Source organism: Mastomys coucha, unplaced genomic scaffold, assembly GCF_008632895.1.
Source record: "Mastomys coucha isolate ucsf_1 unplaced genomic scaffold, UCSF_Mcou_1 pScaffold13, whole genome shotgun sequence".
Taxonomy (NCBI): Eukaryota; Metazoa; Chordata; class Mammalia; order Rodentia; family Muridae; genus Mastomys; species Mastomys coucha.
This window is the reverse complement of record NW_022196895.1, coordinates 53,555,011-53,561,155: the sequence shown is the minus strand read 5'-3', so window position 1 is coordinate 53,561,155 and position 6,145 is coordinate 53,555,011. Positions and strand designations below refer to the sequence as shown.

At 44.6% G+C, this 6,145-nt stretch overlaps 1 pseudogene; it reads right to left on the bottom strand.

Annotated features, from left to right (window-relative positions):
• Window positions 1-3,999: 3,999 nt before the first annotated feature.
• Window positions 4,000-5,009, bottom strand: LOC116087669 (annotated as a pseudogene).
• Between the last annotated feature and the right edge of the window lie 1,136 nt (window positions 5,010-6,145).

The following is a 6,145-nucleotide window of genomic DNA, read 5'->3' as shown; positions in this document are numbered from 1 at the left end:
TGGGGCTTGGGCCTAGTATTTCCATTCTTCTCCCCACCCCTCCAAATCTAAGAAAAAATATTAATACAGATAATATAAAGACACATACTCTCTAAGTTTCATGCCTAAGATTTATGTTCCAATCTCTGTCCACCCTCTTTGTGTGTGTGGGTGGGGGTGGGGGGGTATGTGTGATTCCCGCCCACAGCAAGCTGAGCATCTCCTCTAGTTGTCTGTCTTGTTCTCTCTCCCCCTCCCTCTCTCCTTTTCTTTTTGTTTCCTTCCAGCTGGTTCCCTCTTTTTACTTCTTACATGTACTCCACCACTCTTTGTATTTTACAACTCCTTTAATGGTTTATTTAAGAGTTTCCCGTTGCGCACAACACACGAACACAGCTAATACTTAGAAATATGGTATACTAGGCTGGAAGGAGCATTTGTATTTTAGCAAGACAGTTGCTAATATTTTTATATGCAGCTGACGACATTCACCTCACCCATATACCTGAATTTTGTGCAGTTTGGAAACAGACTATTCAGAGATGATCATCATTACTTTGCTGTGCAGTTGTGAGGAGTAGGTGAGCCACTCTTGTTTAGAAAGTCTAAGATTGTGCTAACACCTTCACACACACCCCTGTCCCTATTCCTCTGTTGGACATACTCTGCAAGCCTGGCAGCTCAACATCTCTTTGCAATTTCCTCATAGCCCCTTTTGTGAGAGATGTCTGCTTGCTTCCCTCAGCCTTGACTGGATCTTCTATTCCTTTGAAGGAGCTGGTCTACAGAGTCAGGAAAACATCAGAATCTCCCAACTCTGCCTATGACGTTTGAGGGAACAGGGAAGCTATAGTTAGTTGTTTCATTCTGTTAGGTGAAGGAAGACTCCAGAGAATGGAGATACCAAATAATTACTGGTTCGTACTTGGGATTTTATTGGTAGATAAGTCTGTGTGGTGGCCAGTTTTATCAACTCAACTAAGAAACACCTAAAGAGAGAATTGTGTGTGGTGGTGCACATCTATAATCCCAGCACTTTGAATGTTGAGACTGGCGGATGAGAAGTTCAAGGCCAGCCTGGGTTGGTTATGTAATGAATTTGAGGTTGGCTAGGGATACACAGTCAGGCTCTCTCAAACTGTGCAAGAGGGCATTAGTAAAACATGCTCTGCCTGACAGGATGCTTCCTTCTGAGATGACTAGACTCTGAGGGTTGCAATCTAATGAGGGGTTTAATACCTTCTTAGACTCAAAATTCAAATAGACTAATGGGAGGAAGAGGAACTACAAAAAAGAGGAGGAGTTTAGTTGACACTGGAGGGATGTCCTTGGAGCCTGTATCTTACCTCCGACCCCTTTGTTACTCCTCTCTGCCTTCTGGCTCCCAGGAGGTGAATATGGCTCATTCCTCTATCTGCTCCCACCATAGTGATCTTCATAAAACAAGTGTATAAAGCTGAAAAAACTTTATACACTTTATCTGTCCCTATAACAGTGAGCAAAAGAAATGCCTTTCCCTTTAAGTCATTTCTATTAAGTACGCTGTTACAGGGACAGATAGGTTGGAAGATGTCTTGTGGAGGATTCTTCGTGTCCTTCCTGATTTAATTGTTTAGGTATTGTTGGTTTCCAGGAAGGCATTTAAACTTATGTGACTTTTTTTTTTTTTTTTATCAAAAACCATAAGCATAAACTAGAGATAAAGTTCAAGGGTAGAAAGCTTGCATAGTGTCGTCGGTAGAGTGGACAGAGGGTTGTTCAGCGAAGCACTGTGAAATGAAACAAAACCAAAAACCTTAGACTTGTTTGCTGTTCCTGAGCCAAACAGACCAATAGGTAAACATTTAAGGTATGAGCTAATGAAAGGGTTTGATTTTCTGTTTTGTTTCTTCCTTTTCAAATTCCAGTGAAGAGATTTGAAATGAAACAGGAAATCAATATGTTCTCAGGAATTAACTGAACAAAATTCATGACTCTGAGAAAGCATCGTCTTTTTTATCTACTCTTTGAGAATTTCATACGCATATACAGCGTATTTGCTAATATCCACTGCCGCCCTCCAACTTCTCCCACGTACTTCTCATCTCTCCTTCCTAATTTCACATCCTCCTCTTTTTTTCTTTATAACCCACTGAGTTCAATTAGTGCGGCCCTGTGGATGAATGTAGGACCATCTCTGTAGTATGAGCAACCTATGAGAGGCCACGCCCCTGAAGATAGCTGACTCTTTCTCCACCAGCAGCGACCAATCGAAAAACAGCTCTCAGTTCCATGACCCCTCCTCTATCCACTCTGTGTTGCTAGGCTTGGTCTAGAACAGGTCTTGTGCAGGCAGCAACAGCTGTTATGATTTCTAATGGAAACAGCTCTGCGTGTCTAGAAGTCATACTTTTTCTCCTGCTCTGTCCGACCTCTGGCTCTTAAAGTCTCTCTATCTTTTCTTCTGTAAAATTCATTCCCTCAGTCTTGGCAGGAAGGGTTGATAAACGATGTTCCATTTCAGGGCTGAGCACTCTGCGGACTTATCTTTAGCATCGTGACTAAACTTAACAAGTTTTTAACTCCTGCTGGAAGGAAGAGTTTGGGGTTCGGTTTGGAAGGTGCCTTATCCTTCAACACTGGGCAGATTATCAGGTGTTTTTTGTAGTTGTGGCTCGTTTATCGCTATTTTTGTCTTCTTCATTCCCTTCCGGAAGGTGACTCTTTGAAATATTGGCTAACTCCTGTCCTCTGTTGACGCTATTCCTACTTACACCAATGGTCAGGTTGGTCTACAAAGCTCTTGGATTGGCAGGAAACCATCTGGCAGTCAATATATTGTTCTGGGCACTTCTGTTAGCTCCCAAAGCTTACAAAGAAAGCCCTTGCAGTGACGGCTTTCCAGAACTTTCCAGAAAGAAAATTCTCTAACAAAGGAAAGGCATTGTGGATAAGCTAGCTTCCTCCAGCTTGGCTACTTCAAACAATCACCATAACATCAACACTTTCATTTCTCTTATACATCTCGTTCTCACTCAGGAGTCCTTACTGATCTGTAGTAGATGATAATAAACTCCTGGATCACTTTGTGTCCCCAACTAGTCAGACAAACAAGGATCTCAATTCTCTTGACATTCAGTTAAGAGTTCAGGCGAATGATAGCCAGGCAGCTCACACGAGAGCTTCCAGCTAGTTTCAACTAAATGCTCTATTTTACTCTGGACACTTGAGGGAACAACTGGTCCCAGTCCCAACCATAAATCTGTGTACCAAACCACCTGCTGGAGTCACCTACATGGATTTCAGTTCAATTTGTGCTAGAACGACTTTCATTTAAAATTAACAATAACTGACATTTGTTGAATGTTTGCTATGTAGCCACATTACAGTAAGCAATGTACACATTAGTGTACTTAATCTTTCAACACAAATCCTTGTGAATAAACAGAGGGGGAAATGTTTTTTCATTTCCTGTGAATTTATGTACTGTGAGATCTGGCTTATTTTGTTTTCTGTTGCATTCTTTGACTCTTGAAGAGTATTTGGCACGTAGTAGGTCCTCAGGAAATTCCCATAGGATGAGTTAATGCATGCCCACATGAATAAATGAATTCTAGAGTGGCTTAAACAAGCAGGATCGTGCCGTTTAATCAGGGTGGCTCACAGGCTGTGACTGTACTTTGGTGTCCTTCTGCTGAGAAGCAAGAAACATGATTGCCCTCCTAGTGTCCCAGACTTTGTGAAGCCATTAGCCACAGCAAATTTAGGTTTGTCGTTGCTGCCTCTTTGGTGTCATATGATGATCTAAGATGGAGTAACATAGACTACTGGAATCTAATAGTCTTTTGGGGGGCATGCAGTAAAGTTTATTGGTGGTATTCAAGAGAGTAGGGAGGACTCCCTAGGCCCCTCCTGTTATTAAGGGGGTCTGGAATGGAAATTGTGAGGGAGATGCTCAGTGTTGGGACAGGGACTCCTCAGCAACTGAGGGCCTTTCTCTTGCTCTCAGTGTCCTCACCGGGGTGGGTGGTCCAGGGTTTCTTACTCTTTGGAGGCCACATAGGCCATGAGGTCCACCACTCTGTTGCTGTAGCCATATTCATTGTCATACCAGGAAATGAGCTTTACAAAGTTGTCATTGAGAGCAATGCCAGCCCCAGCATCAAAGGTGGAAGAGTGGGAGTTGCTGTTGAAGTCGCAGGAGACAACCTGGTCCTCGGTGTAGCCCAGAATGCCCTTCAGTGGGCCCTCAGATGCCTGCTTTACCACCTTCTTGATGTCATCATACTTGGTAGGTTTCTCCAGGCAGCATGTCAGATATACAACTGATACACTGGGGGTAAGAACACGGAAGGCCATGCCAGTGAGCTTCCCATTCAGCTCTGGGATGACCTTGCCCACAGCCTTAGCAGCACCAGTGGATGCAGGGATGATGTTCTGGGCAGCCCCATGGCCATCACACCACAGCTTTCCAGAGGGGCCATCCACAATCTTCTGAGTGGCAGTGATGGCATGGACTGTGGTCATGAGCACTTCCACAATGCTAAAGTTGTCATGGATGACTTTGGCCGGGGAGCTAAGCAGTTGTTGGTACAGGATGCATTGCTGACTATCTTGAGTGAGTTGTCATATTTCTCATGATTCACACCCATCATAAACATGGGGGCATCAGCAGAAGGGGCGGAGATGATGACCCTTTTGGCCCCACACTACAAGTGGGCCCTGGCCTTCTCCATGGTGGTGAAGATGCCAGTAGACTCCACAACATACTCAGCACCAGCATCACCCCATTTGATGTTAGTGGGATTTCGCTCCTGGAAGATGGTGATGGGCTTCCTGTTGATGACAAGCTTCCCATTCTCATCCTTGACTGTGCTGTTGAATTTGCCATGGGTGGAGTCATACTGGAACATGTGGACCATGTAGTTGAGGTCAATGAAGGGGTCGTTGATGGCAACAATCTCCACTTTGCCAGATCCAGATGAGAAGGCAGCACTGGTAACCAGGCGCCCAATACGGCCAAATTCGTTCACACGGACCTTCACCATTTTATCTACGAGATGAGGCTGGCACTGCACAAGAAGACGCAGCTGTCTCTGGAACAGGGAGGAGCAGAGAGCCGGGATCTAATAGTCTTAATTGCTCAATTTATTCCATGATGCTCCAGTTCTACAGTTCGGGACTAGAAACCATGTGAACAGTACAAACATTACATAGGAAAATGTATTGCATATAAAATGCATGGTGGGCATGGTGCTACCTGCCTGTAATCTCAGCACTGGAGAGGCTGAGATGAGAGTTCAATGCCAGCTTGGGCTACAGAACAAAGCTTATGGGAGACAAGCCTCTACCTTACACTGATGTCTTCCAGAGAACAGGCACTCACTGTTTCTTGTGGAATGCGATGTTCTCCTGCTCATCTTTGGAGAAGCACAGTCCATTCCTTCTTCCTCAGGGGAGGAGAGAAAAATGGAGAAGGGAAGTCCAAGAGAAGAAGGACATTGACCCGGGGGAAAGAGTAGGAAAATGTACTCACGGATCCCCTGCAGGTACAATGCTCCTTTGCAGAGAGTTCATTATGTGTGTTAATATTCTGAGATAATTCTGGCATTGGTGGGTATGGAAAAATAAACCAGGCTGACTTTGGGGTTGTGGATGCTGGAATAGAGCCTGATTAAATAGGTTATGAAATACTGTCTGTAACCCATAGCAGTTTTGAGGTTAAGAGGAGCAGCCGTTTTTGGAATTTTTATTAAGGTGAAGGATTAGAATTAAACATCGCCAAGGAGCAAGTTTTTAAGGAAAACCTGGAATTTTTAAAATGTGCACACATGGCTGAAAATATCCTCATAGTATGAGGGAACAGTCTTAAAAGTGCAACTTGAGCCCAACACTGGGAGTAACTGGGGCCAGTGGGACCAGGCACACAGGAACTCCACCAGCCCAGTGACTCCGGTTCCTTTCGGTCTGCCTGGGTTGGGGTCCAGAGTAGACCTTGGGCACAAGCTCCACAGCCAGTCCCACAACACCTAGAGGAAGCTCCACTCCCAGGTGATTTAACAAGCCCAAGATCCCAGGATCCCAGAATCCCAGGATCACAGAGTCAGCTTGATTCTTACGAGTTCTGACACAACCAGGATCACAGGAAGGACAGGCTCCAGTCAGATTTAGTAAGGGCAGGTAGCAC